At 35.2% G+C, this 22,088-nt stretch overlaps 1 protein-coding gene across 2 annotated transcripts in view; it reads right to left on the reverse strand.

Moving 5' to 3' along the window:
• Positions 1–22,088, reverse strand: part of LOC111911331 (receptor-like protein EIX2) — a 259,032-nt gene that overhangs the window by 9,383 nt on the left and 227,561 nt on the right. For both annotated transcript variants that reach the window (XM_052766806.1, XM_052766805.1), the window contains one exon: positions 2,930–3,123. The gene's annotated coding sequence lies outside the window, so the exon portion shown is untranslated. The remainder of the gene's footprint in view (positions 1–2,929; positions 3,124–22,088) is intronic.

A 22,088-nucleotide genomic window follows, 5' to 3' on the forward strand; every position in this document is an offset into this window, starting at 1 on the left:
GAATAATCAGTCTAACAAACAGTGGCATGAAGTAACTATATTCAGGTTAACTTAATTTAATTAATATTATCAATTCTTATATATGATAAGTTCAAATGTTAATTAACATATTCCATAACTGATATTTTGTAATTTTTACATATGTACTATCATAGAAACATCACAGATTTAATCTAATGAATGAGAAAGAGTGTAAAACAAAAAACAATGTCTTTATCAATGCCATAAATCATGAAGATTTTATTTTCATTTCCTAAAATATCACTTCTCAAACAACTTCTGCTTAACCCTCAACTTTCATTTTACCCTCAGTTGGTCCTCTAAGTTGCACTTCTTCATGAAATTAAATACAGTATGATTTTGAGGGACAATTCCAACCCATTTATAGGTAAATGGACAGTCATTAAATGTTTATTAAAATTTAAAAGATTAATATTTTACTTTTTTTAGATTAATTTATAACAGCTTTCCTGAAATTTTTACTTTTTACTAACTAAAATAGGATATCCATATATAAAGATTTCCCTTTATAAAACCCATTATTCAACCGATGAAAAAAAAAACAAAATACAAACATTGATTTTTCCTTCTATTAAGTCGATGAAATAACAATTCAACGGAAAAAACAATATCGCAAATATGCTTTAAGATAAATTTTCATGATTATCAATAATATCAATTTAAAAGAAGCTTTGAAATGGTGAATCAATATTTGTTCAACTAATTGTTAGATACATATAAAAAAAATTGAACTGGGCATGTAACCTTTACACATTATTTGGTGCTCTCTCTTTATTAGAACTAATGCTGATTTTTATTAAATGACAATGTTGTTATTTACCAAATTTCATTTCATTTAAACGTCCATAAATACGAACTAAAAAACATGTTGGAATAGTTCATTTCGATCCTATAGACCAAAGAAACATGATAGTGAAATGATAATTATCTATCTTATTGCCATGTTCTTTAGATTTCTATGTTCATTCAATTATTTGTGATTCCACCCACGCCTAATGCCCCATAGATCGTTTGAATTGTATATGAACAACAATCAAGTTTAGCTCAAATGGTAAAAAGCACCTACCTGAGTTCCCTTTGTTGAAAAATAGGAGATAAAAAATACCAACGAAAAACTATAAGTTTTCATTCAATGACTTTAAAGTCAACAAAAAACTATAAACTTGATTTTGACATATAAAAGTTTTACAAAACTAACTTGAAGTTTTTGATTATTCAACTTTAACAGATTATGAGGAGACATAATCTCATGTGGTAGAAGCAACTACTTTTTAATAGGTTATCAGTCTCACAATATAAGAAATATTGACTTGCATATGATGGATCTTGCTACTGCCTATTTGTAGTTTTGTACTCCTCCCATGATACCAATCTTTTATATAAACTTTTACCTCCCTCAAAAGATTTAAACCACCATAAACAAGTAAGATGGGATCTCAAGAACACTATTTGATCAAATTAAACAAGTCATTACATATTTTGTTGCTAATCATACAAGACTTGACTTTGGTTAAGACCCCTTTCAACCTTTTAAAGATTCCAAGGAAATTGGTGGTCCAAAGCACATTTAAGTGTCATTTAAACAAGTCATTAATATATCTTGCTAATAATAAGATGAATTATTAAAATCATACATATACATGTTATCCTTTAGAAGAATGATATAATAGTTAAGTATGTGATCTTGGCATCTTGCTAACATATATCATCATTAAGTAAATTAAAAATTAATAAATAGAAATTACAATCTCAATATATATATCATCTATCATTTTCTTGAAATTTTACCCAATTCTAAAGGGATTCCCGGGATTTTGTTTCTGTTGCTGTTTTGTTGTGTAATTGTTTAAATCTTTGTTTTCTTCTATTTTTTAAAAAACATTACTGTAATGATTATGAAACTTCAAGTGTTCCCATATCTTTGCTTTAGAAATGTGTTCTTCAACTACAACATCTCTTCAAAGTTATAACCAGATTTGACAGTTACCCATGTTCTTTATCTGAAAAGTATTACATCTGACTCGGAATAAATAATTCTATGTGGAAGAAGGTATGTAAGACAATGACTTTTGTAACTATTAATCTATTAACTTAAATACTTACACTTTAGTATTTGGTAATTTATTTAATTACTTATTTATGTTTTATGAATATATGTAATTGAAGTAGAAAGTAATTGTGGTCAACAAGATTTTCTTCTATGGTTACAGCACCAGTTATTTTCATGTTTATTGTAGCATTTGAGCATCTATTCGTTTATCTCCAAAAATCAAATAAATTCATATCAATTTTACACTTGATCGTTTGGTATTCAAAATCAAAGAAGAAGAACCAACTCTATACCTATGATATCATCTGGCTAGAACATGTCAAAATAGAACCTAATGTGATAATATTGGAAGTAAGTACACACATACATGCTGGGTTTCCTCATAACTATTCCCCCATCCTTGGATAAACCAAATAAAATTATACATAAATAAATTGATACATCATTTGTAAGAACTTTCATGGAATATGAAGAAGAACCAATTCTATAATTATGCAGCATTGCAAGAAATGTTTTTTTTTTTCCAATGCTGCAGCAACTAATACTCTAGGGTTGATGTGTACTGATCAAAATAAGTGATTGGTTGGTTGATATAATATGATACAAGCACTTGCGTAAGCACCAAAGGATCTACTAAGAAGCAGGGGAGATAATTTAGTATAAAGCATTTGCTACAGATTATATTTAGCATTGGGAGCTGCAAGTGTGTTGCAGAACAAGGCCATCAGGATCATTTGAAACATATAAATATATAAATGCATCATTTTTAATGATGCTAAATTTCAATCTTCTCTGTGTTATGGGTCCCAACATGTGAAAATTAGGTCAAATAGAAAAAAGAAGGAAAAAAAAACTTACGAGGTTAATATTGTCGACAACGACTGAGGAATGAAGGAGAGGGATGAATCAACAATTGATGGCTTTGGATTTTCCTTGTCCTCGCCTCTTCGCTGGTAGTGACGGAGGATAGGGTATGAGAACGCGATCGTCGACGGAGGAATAAACAAAAGGAGATTTTGGGGGAAATTGTGTGTGGGCCACGAGTCTTCTTGCTGTAAAAAATAAATTTTGGCTCATTTGAATTTTGCGTATTTTGTGGTAATATTAAATTTTATTCGTTCATCATTTTTTATGGTTTTTTATAGACAAAACTGCACAAATGGTCCCTGTGGTTTGTCAAAAATTGTCACTTTGGTCCAAAAAAGTTTGGGCTAGCACCAGAGGTCCAAAGTTTTCATTTTGTTGCTTGTTTGGTCCAATCTATTATGATTTTTTTCAAAATGACGGATTTGCCCCTGTTAATATGATTTTTTTTCTTTGTTTCTTAATTGTTTTTTTGATTTTCAGATTCAAAAAAAATAAAAATAAAATTAAATCTCTCTCTCCTCTCTTTCTCTCTATTTCTTTCTCTCTCCTCTCTCCTCTATCTCTTTCTTCAATCTTCCTTCTCGTCACTCCTTTTTTCTTCGACTCCCAAATACCAACTGTACCACCAATTCCAATATCAGTCACAAACCGACGGCCGAACACCATGGCTCCGTTCAACCCTGCAGTCTGGAAATCAGACTGTTACTGTGCCCCGGCACATGATTCTCCGGCTAGGTGTTGCTGTGATTCGGCACCGGCCCTACAACTTGAACGGATCTTCACCTACTATGTTGGGTACTAGGTTTACCAACTATCTACAACTAACTGTATACTCTGGCTATGTACTGTTGTAGAAGATTGAGTTGATTTAGAGAGCCAATTAATGGAGGAATTGGACCGGAGACTAAGCTAGACATAAGGTCGAGCACCTGGAGTGCACCCGTCTTCTTCCTCATGAACATCATCATCTTCTTCCTCTCTTCATATTCCAACCAATACCACCACCCATCTCTGCCTCCGTCGATAGTTGGGTGCTTTAGAACCCAAGATTTGAGATAATTTGACACAATGTTGTTGAGCCCTTGCTACTTGAAGTCGATCAGATCTATCACCTTTCTTACTCTGCTTCCCTGTTAATTACAAACACAATCCAGTCAATACATTTAGATTAGAGCACGCTTCTTGCTAATAAGCACCAGTGAGGAGATAAGTTGAAGAACGAGGGAGATGGCGGTGAAGATTGATGTCGCTGCTAAAATGATATTGGCGTTGAAGGTGGGTTTCAATGAGAAAAGGGGTGGCAGAGCAGGAGGACCACGATGGAGACGATGGTGGTGGGAGCTAAGAGTTTTTTCTAGGTTTTTTCTTTGTATGGTTTTCCCTATTTGTTCTAAATGAAGATTCAGTATTAATTTATGGTAAAATTGATTTTGATTTTATAAAATCAAGAGAGAGAGAGAGAGAGAAAGAGATAGATGAGAGAGAGGGAGAGAGAGAGAGAAAGAGATAGATGAGAGAGAGAGGGAGAGAGAGAGAGAGAAAGAGAAAGAAAAGAGAGAGAGAGAGAGAGAGAGAGATTTAATTTTATTTTTTTTTTAATCTGAAAATCAGAAAAACAATTAAGAAAAAACCAAAAAATCATATCGACAAGGGCAAATCCGTCATTTTGAAAAAAAATCATAATAGATTGGACCAAACAAGCAATGAAATGAAAACTTTTGACCTCTGGTGCTAGCCCAAACTTTTTTGGACCAAAGTGGCAATTTTTGACAAACCACAAGGACCATTTGTGCAGTTTTGTCTTTTTTATATTTTATTAAATTTCATAGGATAATAAATAGATATTAATTTTAATAATTCACTTTCTAAATTTAAAATTTCTAATTGGAGAATTCAATCATATTTTAATGTCATTAAATTAGGAACAAAATTAACGGATGTTTTTGGTAAATATAATTTCTATATCTTCCTCGTTATATTTGATGCGACATTAACCTCTGACGATTCTTTTGGTCTTCTGCTGCTGCGGAGATCTGCTAGTCACAATCAGAGAGATGCGTTAGAGTCGTCCCAGGGACTGTGCCTCGGGTGCGGACACCGATGATCAAGTTAGATCAGCTGATAGATCTGAGATGGTCCTAAATAGCTGGAGAGAACCATCTTGGTGCTGGTGGTGGTGTATGGTGGCTGATGGCGGCGGATGGCGGTTGAGCCACCCGGCATGTGTATAGTGTGGCGGCTAAGCTAAGGGGAAGATCCCCCTCCATGGAGGAGGTACTGTTCATTATATAGGGGACAATTAGGTCAAGGGGAATTAGGTCAGGCCTTGGGCCCGCCTAATTCAGGCCCAACTAGCAAGGAGTTGGGCAAGGCCGCTCGGAGGCACCGGGCGGCGCTGGTGAGCGCGCACCAGGAAAGATTGGCAAGGGGCACTAGGCAAAGGAGCATCGGGCCGGGCCGGCAGGAGAGTCCCCAGCATGGCTGGCAAGGGAGCACCAGGAAAGGCTGGCAAGGGGACACTAGGCAAGGCTGGCGGGAGCGCGCCAGGCCAAGCTGGCGCTTTAGAGTGGTCTAGGCCATGCTAATGTACCATATATCATCAAGTCCCCCCAGTCTGGTGTTATTGGTACGCGGCCAATGACATCGGACTAGAACTAGTCATATAAACTAGCAGGAGAGTCCCCAGCGAGGCTGGCAAGGGAACGCCAGGCATGGCTGGCAGGAGCGCGCCAGGCCAGGCCGGCGCATAGAGCAGTCTGGGCCATGGTAGTGGACCATATATCATCAAGTCCCCCCAGTCTGGTGTTATTGGTACGCGGCCAATGACATCGGACTGGACTTAGTCATATAAACTGTGCGTCATCAAGTCCCCCTAGTCTGATGCGATTGGGTTGCTGACAATTGGATCGGACTAGATAAAGCACCAATATATCAAAGAATAGAGAGAACGTTCGAACCTTGCCCACGAGAGTCGTGGTGTTGCGTGATGAGCCAAGCATTACTTATGTAGCCTTGACTAGATACTCCTTCGTTGAGAGGAGTGCGAGGTTGCTAAAGAGTGTTACGCGACACTAATGTCGATAAAATGTTTGGCCAGTGTAGCTAAGGAGTGTAAGCTCGCCATACAGTCTCTAAGACCGTTATTCGACACGATTGTTGTGGTATTCATGCGCATATGGAGCTTAGCGTCCAACAATCTATGTGTCTGGCCCGGGTGATCAGCTCGTGTTGAAGTGTAATGGCGTCTAATGCTTTGCTGTATCACTAGTTTGGTGATTGGTGCTTCGCTGTCTTGGCTATCTGTCGAAGGCTATGTAACGATGCTACTTAGAGTTGTATAATGTAGTTGTTATCGAGTGGTGCACAGCGAGACTGCCGTCGAGAGCTGGTCAACATGGCCGCTGAGAGCTGAGCATCGAGCTGCTAGCGATACATGAGCAACATGACCACTGAGAGTTGGGCAACGAGTCTCCCGAGGATTGAACCACGAGGCTGCTCTTATGATCTGGAATATGGGTGTCACCCTGGGGGTGCACTGTCATGGACAACATCAGCTCTTCCTGTACACTAACTTTACCCATTCGGAGTAAAAATTACTTCTGCATAGTATCGCAGCAACCCTACCCCCCCCTTTTTTTAAAGGAGACGAGGAATAGAAACGATGGATGAATAGTTGCAGGAATTTGGGCAACACAGCTACTGAGAAAAGCTAAGCGACCCAAGTACCAACAAAAACTGGGCAGCGCAACTGGCATGACTGCTGGGAGTCAGGCAATGTAATTGCTGATGATTGGGCTGCGCAACCGCTGGGAGTTGAGCAACGAGACTAGCAGGGGCCAATCAACATAAATGGTGAGGGTTGAGTAGCAAGATTGCTTGAAGTTGGTCAACACAGTTGTTGATAGCCGCGCAACGCAGCTGCTGATTGTTATTTCGAAATGATTCACTAGTAGTAGTAGCGTATTACTCTTCTCCCACCCCCCTCCCCTTTTTTTTTGGAAAAGTTGTCGAGAGTTTGAGTCGCAACGCATTCTGATGAGCGAAACTTGCGTTGCGCATGTAACGCCCTGTTCTAAAAGTATTCGTTCGTGGATTTCAAAAACCAAAGCTAGGGGTGTTTTGGTCATTTATGGGATTGGAGTTTATTTTGAGAAGGTTTTGGGGCTGAGACATGCTGCTAGAAGCGTAGGGCTTCTCGCCACCTTTCTGTGGATATAAAGTTCATCAGAAACGGATTTAGAATGAAGAAGATATGACACTTTGAAGATTTGGCAATAATGGCCCTTAAGGAGAAAAGTTCGCATGTAAGGCCATGCACGCATGTTTGGAACACGCGTGGGTACGCCCAACGTAAGCTGGGTTACGCCCAGCATACTGGGGCAACTTGGTCGCGGATGTTCAAGGCGTACGCCCAACGTACATGGAGGTACGCCCAGCGTAAGCTAAAAGTCATGAAACCCTAATTTTTGGGTTGAACATTATATAAAGAACATGTTGGCTTCAACCCTAACCCCATTTCAGCCTCCCCAACCTCAGAAGAAACCCTAGAACATCCCTACCCTCATTTAGGTCAAGCACTACTTCTTTCGGAGTTTGGTGAGTTCTTGTGAAACAGCGAAGAAGGTTTGGGATATGATGAAATAACTCTAGTCGAGTGATGCAGATCTTGAGCATTTAGGTCAAGCACTACTTCTTTCGGAGTTTGGTGCTTTTGCTCAAAAGCCAGATGAGAAACTCTATGTTGACTTCAACTTGACATGCTCCTTTGGATTGTTATTTGGGTTTAGCTCTAACAATGACTATATAGTTAGAATAATGGTTTTATGTTTATTGGGGTGATAAAAGCATTGCCATTCGGAACCATTCATTTCAAAGGGATTATATATGAATGGATTTCTACAAGAACTTTCATGTTTACACTATGGTTTACTCTGCTTTGTTGCATTTATCATTTTCACTGCACCAATTGTTGTAGAAATACATAAATAATTATGTAAAAACAAAATCACACATATGTCCTTTTTTGTTTATATCGACACAATCATAAAACTTCATTCAACATAGAAAATGTGACACTTATGTATAAATAGTTTATTCTTGTCTTATAGTTATTCACTTAAGGGAGGTTTTGGTTTGGTTGAATTAGACTCCTAAGAGATTTAACAATGTGGTTGTGGCTCTTATAAAGAAACATTGTGTAATCTAAACAACTTCATGATATCCAAAATGGTGGAAATCATATTTTGTAAGCATGGTATATCTTTCATCATCTTTAACCATGTTCTTACTCATAAAATTGCTTTGTTTGAACTTTGACGGTTTTCGGATTATGTTTTACTAATAGTCAAATTTGATAAATAGTGGAACCTTATTGATTAAATCAATGAGATTAACATTAAATATTTGATCAATAGTGGAACCTTGTCATATAATCATCTGGTTAATTGCTTGGTCTTCTATGTTACAAAATCAAATTGAACAAGATGATGACAAGTTTCAAAAGAAACAAAGAAGCATGGATCGAATATAGGATAATAATCTGCATTTTACAAGCTAAATGTACAACCTTTAATATAAGAAGTTCTCTAGCAATTGTTTCATCATGGACTATATTTAATGTACATGAAAGGAAGAACAATGTGTTGCTTTCTTCAAACACTACATAAATGAATTCAAAACAACCTAAACTATATATGAAGATGAAAGTACTATGGTGGCTTTTGTAACACAAGGCAAGATTTCTAAGACTATTTTCAAAGAGGGTCGGGGGTGGGGGGACTGATATCTTTTGCACAACCAAAGAACAAGAGCAAGTCACCATCTCATCTTTTTGGGCAGGACAAAAAATTGCAATTTGTCTCATTGGCATTAATCCCGGTTTTAGCACACCAAATATTGGTACATTTCTATGTAATAAAGGAGATGTAGAAGAGAAGAAAAATGATACTAAAGATGTATATGAGGAACTAATCTTGGAAGAAAACTATAGGAAACAAGTACTTAACTACTTTGAAAAATAGATCAAGATATGAAACATAGATCCAAATAGTAGCATTAAAACAAAAACTTCATTGATAACATATATCCGAGAATTACTTGCATTCCAGAGGGCCTATACAGCTTCTCTTCCTCTCTTGATCTTGGCAACAACTGTTACCATGACTGCAACGTATATCTTGTCCATGATTTTCTCAACAAACCTGAAAATCTTCCATCTCCAGTGCTTCTTCAACAACAGAACTCCAATTACACCCCAAAACCCTGTTGCAAATCCACTCATTATGTCCGGGTAAAACCACCATACCTTGATCGACTCCTCAGCTGCTTTATGTTTCTTCTTGGGCTTTGCTGTTGTTGTTGGGTCTTGATGATCTGAGCAATTGTTTGTCAATGGAGGTCCACAAAGATCTCTGTTCCCACCATATATTGATGGATCATCAATAAGGGTCTGCAATTGATGGCCTGTTGGAATTCTTCCCCACAAGTTGTTGTGTGACAGATTCAAATGACTCAAAAAAATCAAAGTTGCCATGCTTGGAGGGATCATCCCGGTCAACTCATTGTTTGAGAAATCAAGAGAAAATAATGCCGTCAAGTTTCCAATGGTGTCTGGAATATTCCCACTGAGATGATTATTAGACAAATTGAGACCCACCAACATAGAAAGTGCAGTTATCTCTTTAGGTATTTCTCCTACGAGTTTATTGCTTGAAAGGTCCATGTTATAAACTATATCCAAAATTCTTGTTTATTCAAGATCAACACCTTTCATAACCTGAATCACATTCTCATTAGAATCATCACCACCATTACTGTCATACCACTTTTCTGCACCATTAACCATTGCATTCAACTCTCTTAGGCAATGAGGGATGATACCCGTTAAGTTGTTGTATGCAACATCCAAAATTTGAAGATTTGACATTTTGCATAAAGATTCAGGAATTTCCCCGGTAAAGTTATTCTTGTGTAATCTTAAAACAATCAAACTTGTCAGATTTTAATTTGAGTTCCCATGAGATTCAATTTCATTATAATCTAATCTGACATCTAAACAACACCTATATTACAAATGTCATACATATATAAAATCCAAATAGTAGCATAAATAAGCACAATAGGTGTATTAAGAAGTAAAACAATCATAACTAATATACACTTAAGAAATATTGTCAATGGTTTCCTCCACAAACGTGAAAAGCTTCTGTCTCCACTGCTTCATGAACAACAAAAGTCCAATAACACCCCAAAACCCTGTTGCAAAACCACACGTTACATCTACGTAATACCATGTCTTCAACCATGCTTTGGTAGGCGCATCAGTTTGTTTGTATTTCTTCTTGGGCATTGTTATTGTTGTTGTTGTTGTTTGGTCTTCATGCTTTGAGCAATTGTTTGTCAATGGAGGTCCACAAAGATCTCTGTTCCCACCATATATTGATGGATCATCAATAAGGGTCTGCAACTGATGGCCTGTTGGAATTCTTCCCCACAAGTTGTTGTGTGACAGATTCAAATGACTCAAAAAAGTCAAAGCTGCCATGCTTGAAGGAATCATCCCGGTCAACTCATTGTTTGAGAAATCAAGAGATTCTAACCTCATCATGTTTCCAATGTTTTCTGGAATTCTCCCACTGAGATGATTATTTGACAAATTGAGACCCAACAACATAGAAAGCGCAGTTATCTCCACAGGTATTTCTCCTACAAGTTTATTGCTTGAAAGGTCCATGTTATAAACTATATCCAAAATTCTTGTATATTCAAGATCAACACCTTTCATAACCTGAATCACATTCTCATTAGAATCATCACCACCATTACTGTCATACCACTTTTCTGCACCGTTAACCATTGCATTCAACTCTCTTAGGCAATGAGGGATGATACCCGTTAAGTTGTTGTATGCAACATCCAAAATTTGAAGATATGACATTTTGCATAAAGATTCAGGAATTTCCCGGTAAAGTTATTCTTGTGTAATCTTAAAACAATCAAACTTGTCAGGTTTTCTCCAATCCAGTGGGGTATCTTTCCAAACAATTGATTATCACCCACATCTAGGTCTTTTAAATCTCTTAAATTCCCCAACTCTTGAGGAAGTTCACCAGTAAAGTTGTTGTCATTTAATTTTAACCAATGCAATGATGAATGACTAAGTGCTATATAGCTTGGAATGACACCTGAAAGTAAATTTGAGCTAAGGATCATGGCACCCAACCCTTGCAGATTCTGGAGACATTTGGGAATTGTCCCTGTTAACCTATTTCTGGAAAGATCAAGTAAAACTAAATCTGTCCATCTGCACAAGGACTTCGGAATTGACTCATTGAAAATGTTATTTGCCAGTATCAATGCCTGACCTGTTTCTGGAAGGTTTGTCAATGGTCCGCTGAGTTTGTTGTGAGAGAGATCTAAGAAAGCAATGACAGGCATCTTCCGCAACCATGTGGGCAGAGGTCCCGAAATTGAAGCATTCGACAACACTAACTCAGAGAGCAAGAACTGATTCCGTAGCCACTGTGGCAATCCATTTGTGAGATTGCAGGAACTGAGATCAAGACCATCCAACTGGAATGGAGGCATCCACTTATGTGAAAAATTGCATGTCAACTTCGTGTTAGAAGAAGCTTCCAAGTAACTCAACATCGAAAGGTTAGCAAAATGGGCTTCGGAAACTACTCCTTCTAAGGAATTGTCTGAGATATCTAACTCATTGAGTTTGGCAAGTTGCCCAATTGAAACCGGAATAGTCCCATTTAACAAATTTGAAGACAACCGAATTGCTTGTAATGAAACAAGTCTTCCTAGAGATGTTGGGATGGGGCCCGTTAAGTGATTGGATTGTAGATACAAAGATTCTAAAGCTGCAAGATTTCCAAAGGATTCTGGAATTGAACCATTCAATTGGTTATCATGTAGATCTAATACCTCTAAGAATCTTAATCTTCCTAGAGATTCGGGGATTGGACCTGTCAAACTGCTCATTGATAGATCTAAGTGTCTTAAATTGGTTAGTCTTCCAAATGCTTCTGGAATCGTACCATTCAAACACCCACTTAAATCCAACCGCTCCAAAGCATATTGGGAGCATTCTGAAACGTTTTGCGGTGGGTCAATCCTTTCTATTTCAAAAGGATTTCCATATGCAGCCAATGTTTTCAGGTGACACTGTCTCCAGATTCCAACATCCTCAATATTCTTAAACTGGTTAACAGAAAGATCAAGCTCTAGAAGGTTAGCCATAATAGGAACCGAAGAATGCAGCATGTTTCTTGAGAGATCAAGGACTCTTAAGGAACTCATGTTACTGAAAACAGATGGAAATATGCCTTCAATTGAATTCCAGCTAAGATCCAGGTGTTGGATGTTAGAAAGCATACAAAGTGACAAATGCAGCTCTGATAAAGAAGGGATCATGTTTAGCACGTTTGCAAAGTTCCATGCCAAACTAAGATTAAATTTAGAAAGATCGAGGAATGCTAGGGATGTCATGTTTCGGAAAAATCCAGGGAGTGGGCCTTTGAAAGAATTGAAGCCAAGATCAAGGTGTTTGATGTTGGGAAGTATTCTACTCGAATTAAGAAAAGGACCAAGATGGGCATTGGAAAGTCCACAACCATGCAAACTTAACTCTTTTAACGAAGGAAGATTGTAAAGCACCATGCCCATGTTCTTTGCTCCGCCAAGATCCACCCAACTCAAGTCGAGATGCTCGAGTGATGAAAGGCCAAAAGTCCATGACATATCATCATTCCAACTGAGATCCAAAACCTTTAAATTAGAAAGATTTCCAATGTAAGGAGGAATAATACCTTGAAAACCAGCATAAGAGAGATTGAGATATCTCAGCTGTTTGAAGGATCCAATGAACTTAGGGAACCGGCTTCCTCCAAAATCATTCTGACTCAAGTCCAGGTACTTGAGATGCCTCAACTCAGCCAAAGTAATCTCCTCTGAGATTGAGGCTGTCAATGGTTCCAGTGCGACTGCCACAATGGATTCTTTCCCACTGGCAACAATCCTTACCCACCCATGAAGACAACATTCCGAAACCATCTTCGATGACACTCCCTTTGAACCTGAGAAGAGCAAGTCGTTCTTTCTGGGAGCAAACAACAGTGACATTTCCAACACCCAAACAAGTATATTTGGTTGCAAACAAAAAAACACATATGAAAATGAGATGGAGCCCCAAACCCCACGGATTCCCCATTTATCAACCCTCCCTAACTCAGTTTAATTTAGAAGAAAGTTGAAGTGGAAAGATAGTTTGTTATGATGAAGTGATAGATTATTATGAAGAAGAAACCAGTTCATTTATAATGCCACAAATGAAGAACAACTTAATGCCATGGAAGACTTGAAGTCAATGGACATTTGTACCCACAAGTTGTATTTTTGTGGTCTGATGCTATCTTTATTTCTCTCTTGATAAAAAAAAAAAAAAAAAAAAGTGGTTTATGGCCAAGTCTGTTCCCCATGTCAAACAAGCATTTAGATTTTCAAGATATCCAAGATAATTTATAATCTTTTTGTAAATAGTAGTTGTAAATTATAAACTGAATTTTGATGTCCAATCATTTTACACAACTAACTACAAGAAAATAATTTTTTGTTATTATTTGACTTGAAAAGGTTGATGTGCCAAGCCCAAGCCTAATTAAAAGATACTTTCTTCTGCAACTCCAAATTAAAGATATTATATCATCTTTTATAAAAAAAAAATCCAGTCTTCTCAAATGCATTACGGTTTTATTAGACATGACAATTTCAACCCATTTACTTGAAAATAGGCACTAAAAATGACCTAAATAAACAATACAAAATGAAGCAATTAGAAACAGTTAGTCATGAAACAATATATACAAGGTTCAGGCAAAACATCTAATGCACTTGAATTAGACAGAATTTGGGAATAAAACAATTTAAACACATAACATAATTAATACAGGGGATGAGTCAAGAAAATATCAAAAATTAAAAAACATGGAAAGCAACATAACCCATGAGATAATGTATATAGAAGAGCTTTTTAACGTTTCCTAGGTTAAACCAACATAAATAAATATTATAGCATCTCACTTTCATTTGTTTAACCATAACATTGTATTTTCATTTTTTTTTCTTATTATGGCATTGTGCTTTGAAATGTGCACCCAGTTATAACATTGTTCTTCAAAAATAATTCTTATTAGCATGCTATACTTTGAAAATCATCCAAATAATAGCAGTGAGAATTCAATTGCTTTTTACAATGTTCAGGCCAAATGCAATATGCAACAGTCACTAGGAAGAAGAGTTGCTGATTTTGAGTTCTTGACCGTTATTAAAACTGACTATTTCCACATGCTAAAACTCACATCTTTAAGGTTGTTATTCATTTCAGTTGCAACTACTTCCATCTCTAATGTGTATAACATGCAACCTCTCACCTCTGTGTTAACAATTACATGAGAATAAACTGACTTTTTCTGTCAAAAAAGACACTTGATAGTTAGTTGATATCATGAAACATTTCAGTCTTATAAGTTATAATAATCACAGCTATAGTCGTATTTACTTATTGTCATGGAAGACAATTTATATCCACAAACTTGTATTTTTTGGTCTTGGGATAATTTTCAATTTTTCTTGATCAATTTAAGTCCTTTTTTGGCTACTTTTGCATGAAATACGTAATTCTGTTTAAGTCCTTTTTTGCCTATTTTTTTTATTTTTTTTTATCAATCAAAATTAAATGGTCTGCACGGCTCCTATGGTTGGCATGTTACAATCATATTTTATCCTAAAATATCTTTAATATAATTAGATTTAAACATTAAAGAAATTATATAATAGTTTTTTGAGTAAATTACATGAATGGAGTCATGTAGTTTTGGGTAATTTGTGTGTATGGTCCTTAACTATTTTTTCTAACTCGGACGGTCCTTATAGTTTGGTTTTGTTTAGGTTTTGTGTCCCCAAACAAATTAATATGACTATCTTGCTCTCAATGTAGATTAGCATAAACCACAGGGACCATTTGTGTAATTTACTCTAGTTTTTTCTTTTAAGTTTGATACCACTATTGCTACAATTTTTTTGGCTTTTAGCGAATTGGTGTTATTGAATTGGAACACTGTTGGGTATATTCTATGCCCCATGGCACACGTAAAAACATTTGGCCAAAAGCCTTCCACACAAACTTTGAAGTCAACAAAGTAAACCCCCAAATAACACTCACACACAAAAAAGGGGACCATGATTGATGAACCAATCATCTTTCTTGTGGAATTTTCCATGCAACTTCTCCCTACCAAATGTATTCCACTTTGATATTATTCCACAAAAAACAAAAACTACTATCAGGATTGCATAGACTAACTATCAGTGTTGTGAAGTATACTTAGCTTAACTTGTTAATATTTTCAATTTATTAGTTCTTATTATAAGTTACAATGTTATGTCCTGTAATTTTTAAATATATACCAACACCAAAACATAAGAGATTATGGTTGATGGAAGAGAAAAAATGAAAACAAATTTGATGTCCTTAATCAATGCCAGAAACTATGAATGTCATGACAGATACTTTCATTTCAATTCATAGAATACCACTTCCCAAAGAATTTCTACATTACCCATCAGCTTTCATTTTATCCTCGTTTGTTCCTCTAAATTACTTTTTAATGTAAGTAAATACAGTATGATGTAGAGATGACAATTCCAACCCATTTATAGAAAAATGGGTTTGATTTAGGTCATTCTTTATATCTAATTGGTCAAACACACATGCACTTAGAAGAAGCACTGATTTTGTTGTCTTTACCAGATTTACAGGTTATTAAATTTGAATAAAACTATTGATGCATGCTAGAACTCATATCTTTAAAGTTGTAATTCATTTTAGTTGCAACTAGTGTGGTCTCTAATATGTCTAAGACGCAATATTTGTGTTGATATTTACAAAAAGTTGATTACATGAAAATAAACTGTCTTTTTTCTGTCAAAAAAAAAAAAAACAGTAAAAAATGATATTAGATAACTAATATCCAGAAACTTGTATTTTGGTCTTGGGGTATTTTTCTTTTTCTCTTAATCAATATAAGTGGTTGTTGGTTATTCGACATGACATTCGTAAATGTATTTGGCTTATTGGCCACAATCTATTTATTTTCATGGAAGACTTGGAAGTCAATGAATACATCCAAGCCTATTTTTTGTTTTCTCTAGATCGAAAGAAGTGCTTTTTAACCAAGTCTATCCCCCTTGGAAGAAGCAAGTGTAATTGCAATAAAAAAAAAATTTAAACAATAGTGCCATGATTGATGCACTAAGTTAGCATATTTCTTGTGGAATTTTCCATGCAACTTCTCCCTAACAAGAAAACAAATATATTCCTCTTTTCTTAATATTCCATTAAAAACAAACCTAGTATCAGGATTGCATCAGTCTAATTATCAGTTGCGTGAAGCAAGTATATTTAGCTTAACTTAATTTAATATTTATCAATTCTTATTATATGTTACAATGTTAAGTACATATTCCATAACTTATATTTTGTAACTTTTACATATGTACTATAACAGATCGTTCAAACTGTATTTGTGATTCCACCCATGCATGGCTCATACCCCATAGATCGTTCAAACTGTATATGAACAACAATCAATTTTAGCTCAAATGGTAAAAACCACTTACATGAGTTTCCTTTGTAGCAAAATAGGAGATAAAAAACTAGCTACCTTTGGTTTTGTTACAGATAAAATCCATTTAGTAACAAATTTGTATTACCTATGATTTTTTGTATTACCTATGATTTTCTATTTCTTCAATTGGATCATTCATGTGTAAAGTCCTCAACATGAGGTGAAGCAAATAGAAATGAGTTAAAATGCTTAAAAGATGATATTGGGTTACTATTATAATAATAATAATAATAATAAATAAATAAATAAATAATTATATCATGAAAAGAGAGCTAAGGTGGTTGGGTCCAAAATAAAAGTTCGAGTAAATTATACGAATGGTCCTTATGGTTTAAGGTAAATTGCATTTTTGGTCTCTAATTTATTTTTTTAACTCAGAAGGTTCCTATTGTTTGTTTTTGTTATACGATTGGTTCCTGTCTTACGTAAAAAAACTATTTTGCCATTGATTTTTTAATTTATTTAAATAAACACACCCTCAAATGCCCCCCTCACCTTACCTTACCTACTCATCATTTTTTCCTATTTGGGTAAATTACACCATCCGTCCCTCGTGCATATATCAGAAAGCATGTTTAGTCCCTATTTTTAAAAATTAACTCGGACCGTCCCTGAATTTGTTTTTTCTTGCATGGTTAGTCCCTATTGACATAAAATGACTATTTTACCCTTAATAATTTTTTTTTTATTTTTTTTTGTTACTTACTTATCAGTGTATAGATTTAAAAGAAAAAAAAAATATCCCACCCCTCCCCTCCCCCTATCCCTAGTTTCCTTCTCCCTCTCTCTCATTTACACTCACAACCGACAACTACCCAACTCCGGCGCTCCTTCTCCTTTCTCCGGCGATACCAACCTTTTTCTTTCTCTATTTTTCGATCACCACCCACTACAAGTGCTGGCAGCTGCGAATGGTGGTTCTTTGTCGCGAATGGGAGAGTCAAAGTGTATGACTGCGCTTCGGTAAAATCCACTATCTAACTTCGTTAAGTTCCTATTCATTGATTCAAAATACATGATGTGATAAGATTGCATTTGAATGTTTTTGTAGGATCGGTGAAAAGAAAGGAAGCTTGATGAAAGAGCAAGATGAGTCTAATCACAAAGGAAATGGATCTCGATCACATGGACTTGAAGATTAGATTTTGAGCTTATGTATTTATGATAGAGTTGTTAGAAATTTTCCTTTTGAAATACATAGTTTTCAATGGATTTTGCATTATAAGGACAAATATTTTCCGCTGCTTTTATAAATAAAATAAATTTTGCTTGACTTATTTATTTATTTGTTTATTTCCTTGCAATGAAATCGTTATGGAAATTGATGTTTGCATATTTCTACAACAAATGGATATGATTCTTATTTATGGTGTTTATGGAAAAGTTGAGAATTTACCAAATAGGGAGAGTTTCTCATCGCCCAAATTTCAATTGGACAGAAATTTGGAATCACGCAACTTGGTTGCATGATGAATGAGAAATTTCATATTTGGAAATTAGACTAATTCATTGACAAGTGTCAAGTGAAGGACTAGGAGATCGAGTACATAAAGTTGCGTGTTGATCAAGTCCACCATAAGAGTAACAAAGATATTCGTCATGATTTATTAAAGGTTTAGTAAATATGATTATACTTATAAGATTAAGTGTAATTCGGAATTGATTAAAAAGGTTTAAATCAATAGCAAAACGAATAAGAAGAATCAAGTAGGCAGAAAGATAAAAGTTTCTCCATTCTAAGAAGAAGGGAGAGTACCTTTTATGATTTATGATAGGTCTTTATGATTAAGAACCATATCTTAATTGATCCTCTTAGTGAGTCTTAGTACAATTGTATGTCTAAGTAGAGGAATCAAGAATTGAAGAAATGGTTAAATCTAGAAGTCAATCATACTTCGTTCCAAAACAAGTCTTAGAGTTAAGATTGTGATAATGAGTGACAAGTATTAAGAAGGTTTATGACATTCATTAAATGTGGAAAGTTGTGATGTCTTGGATAAGACAAAGACCAACTAGGACCAATTATGAAGTGTTTTGATAAAAACTACACTAACTCTTGAATATTTGTTTGTTAAGAAATGTTTATTGACAAGAGAATCTTATATGTCAAGGAGTCAGTGGGAGTCTCAATGGTCTTGAAAAGTTTCGAGAACAAATCAAAATAAACCTTAGTGATCATCACTAGCACACAAGTTGAGGTTTACAACCTATCGTGTTGACATTATTTTGTTTCTGTGCTATTCCAATTGAGTTAATTATGCATGTGAGTCCTATGAGTTCTCATTTTGAACGCATAAAAGGCAAGGCACCTTAATCAATGAAAGGTACATTGATAGGAAAGGGTGAGCTGCTTAACTACTTGGAAGACATAGTGGGCAGCTATGCCACCATAAGGCAAGAAATCAAGATTAAGAAAGATCGATCCATATGAGTTTGAATTTGTCGTAAACTTTGGTTTTGACAAATTCACATGGATAAGAACAGATACACCGTTTAAATCTAAGTGTCATAAGATTTCCTCCTTCATGAAAATGATTGTGAGGAAATGCTTTCACTAAGAAAGATTTTAAGAAGATAGTGATTGTAAAATTGCCTTCTCGAATTCGATTATGGTTGCGGTATCCCTTTCCATGATTTGAATTGTGAGGTTTGGCAATTAGTCTTAATTGTTTAGACACACATATAAGCTATCTTAGGCAAAGGTGTATAAGTTTAAGAGGTCTTGATAAAAGATTATCAAAGCATTAAGTATTAGAAACATGGACTTAAGAAATTCAATAGGTATTGTTTTTCTAAAAGTTAAGTTGTTTCTGAATACATGTCAAAGCTAGTGGGAGCATAAGTGTTATGTTTTATAATAATCATCATGATAGTGGGAGCATAAATGTTATGATTGTATGATTATTAAGAAAGGTATTGCAAGTTGGCAATATTAATTATAGAAAACAAGAGTCATTCTTTGCAAAGTTGTAAGGATGGAATAATTGTTTTGCTATAATTAAGGGAGAGAATATTATGCTTCATTTCAAATCTAAAGGCTTAGGTTGAGAAATGTTGATAAATTAGTCAAAGGTACATAGTGTGTTCTTACAATTTCGATTATGATTACGGCATTCCTCTTCACAATTCGAATTTTGAGAACATAGCAAATAAAACACTATGCATCGTGTCCCATACGCTTCGGGTATAGGATTGATTGCAAATGCTTTAATGTTTGACCATTCTAAAATTTTCCAAATGTCTAGCGCATTTAAAGCGAAAAAGGACTAGAATTGGTTTTGACTAAAATAATTAAACAACTATCAAAGGACAATCCAAAGTTCGACGATGATTGGTTGCTTGTGAATAGTTGGAAGCATGGTATTGGATCGACCATATGGACATTATTATGAATAGAAAAGATTCTATTAAGAATGAGTTGTCATATGGAAAATATGGAAATGTTTCCATATTGGATGGACCATGTCGACATTATTACGAATAGATAAGATTCTATTAAGAATAAGTTGTCATATGGAAAATATGGAAACGTGTCCATATTGGGAATTGAATATTGAAAATCTATGTCTAGATTAGAAACATTTATGCAAAAGGATGTTCAAGGAATGTACTTTGAGTGAGAGACATCATATCTAAGAAATTGTCTTGTAACAATCTCCGATAGAGGACTTTGTAATATCATTGGCAATAGTCTTTGTGACTTTGGTGCAGTGACATTACGAAAGGATCATTGCATAAAATGTTAGAATCTAACATATTCTATAAGTAGCAAGAATTTGATATTCTTTCACTTATGGAAATGGATTTGGAGTTGTGAAATGAGAATGATTGGAAATGTGTTCAATTTGATCTATTTCACAAAGAAAGAACCATAGGTAAACATTGTGTGCATGCTAGGAGCATGGGACAAGTGTAGTAATTCAAGTAAGAAGTCGATTACCCGAAACGACAAATAATGAGTAATCGATATGATGATAAATAAAAGGTGTTTTATTTATGCTCAAAGGTTTGAGGCCATATGGGATTAGTATTATTCTTGTGTTTCACTTTGCATGTTTTGACTTCCTGAACAATTTAATTGGTTAAGAACAGTAAAATTATTCGCACGGGCCACAGTCGTTCATATGTTGGAAGTAGGTATGAATGAAGACTGTCGTGAATTGGTGTGTGGATTGTCTAAAAGAGTATTAGACATAGGCAAATGTTTGCTGCAACGTTCATGAGTGCTTATGAATATGAATTTGCGCATTGGATTAAACCCACGCTCATTTGGATCACTCCATGGATTGTATCACGAGTGATTGGTGAGACGATAACATCTTATATTCTTGAAACCGAGATGTGTGAGTTGTATCTTGCTAATCGGTTGCACATTGATAATATGTAAACTACTCGAATAGTCCATGTCGTTTGGGTAATTTACATGTATGGTCCTTATTATTATTTTTTTTAACTCTGGATGATTCTTATGGTTTGGTTTTGTTTCGCTTTTAATCCTCACCCGAGTTAATATGACTATCATTCTCTTACTAATATTTTTCTATAATTTTTTTTAATTCATTTTTTTTATGTTACTATTAGATAGAGTAAATTATTAATGTTTAAAATAGGCCCACCCACAACCCCATGTCGCTTTCCTTCTTCAGTGAAATACCACCACTACCGTTGAAACCACCTCCCACCAGAGAAACAATCCCCGACCACCATTATACGGTTCTTGTGCATTGGTCAGCTCCAATGATATCCGTAACTACTAGTCATAAAGGATATATCCATATATGATTAGATAAGTAGACAAAAATTATGTAGTCAAAGTTTATTTGTTCATTCTCATAATTCAGAAGCAATATGTATTAGCCCCTCAATGATTTGGTACTATCTAAAGTGTTTGGTCGAGCCTTGACTAAATTGATGTGTTCGATTTAGAAGTTAGATTTGATTGTCAGAAATTGTTAATCGCGGGAAACAAAATGTTGAATATTGAGATTTTACCCTATCAATGTCTCATGTTCATAGAGATATCTAGAATGAAGGAATAATTCATGACTTGTCTAAGGACTAAGTTTTGATTCCAGCAAGAGTTTAGCAGTTGCATTGGATAACTACTCTTTGTTCATCATCTTCATGTTCACATTTTTCACCATATTCTAAAATAGAATCAACATCATCAATAGAAACCACATCATCTTCAAGATCCGGATGAATCCAATCAAACAAAGATTCATGATAGTGATCTACATACATATTCAATCTCTTGTTTCTAATGGTAGCTTCAAGAAACTCATGAAAATCTCACTCATTTTGTATGGCATGCAATCCCTAAGCCACACTTACTTTAGGTAGACAATAATATACAACTTTGCACTTATACTTAGTAATTTCCTCAAGAAAAGAGATAAATCGGGGAAGGTGATCTTGTTCACATCTATGTATTGTACAAAACTCTAGTTACATCAAAA

Source organism: Lactuca sativa, chromosome 8 (genome assembly GCF_002870075.4).
Source record: "Lactuca sativa cultivar Salinas chromosome 8, Lsat_Salinas_v11, whole genome shotgun sequence".
NCBI classification, from domain to species: domain Eukaryota; kingdom Viridiplantae; phylum Streptophyta; class Magnoliopsida; order Asterales; family Asteraceae; genus Lactuca; species Lactuca sativa.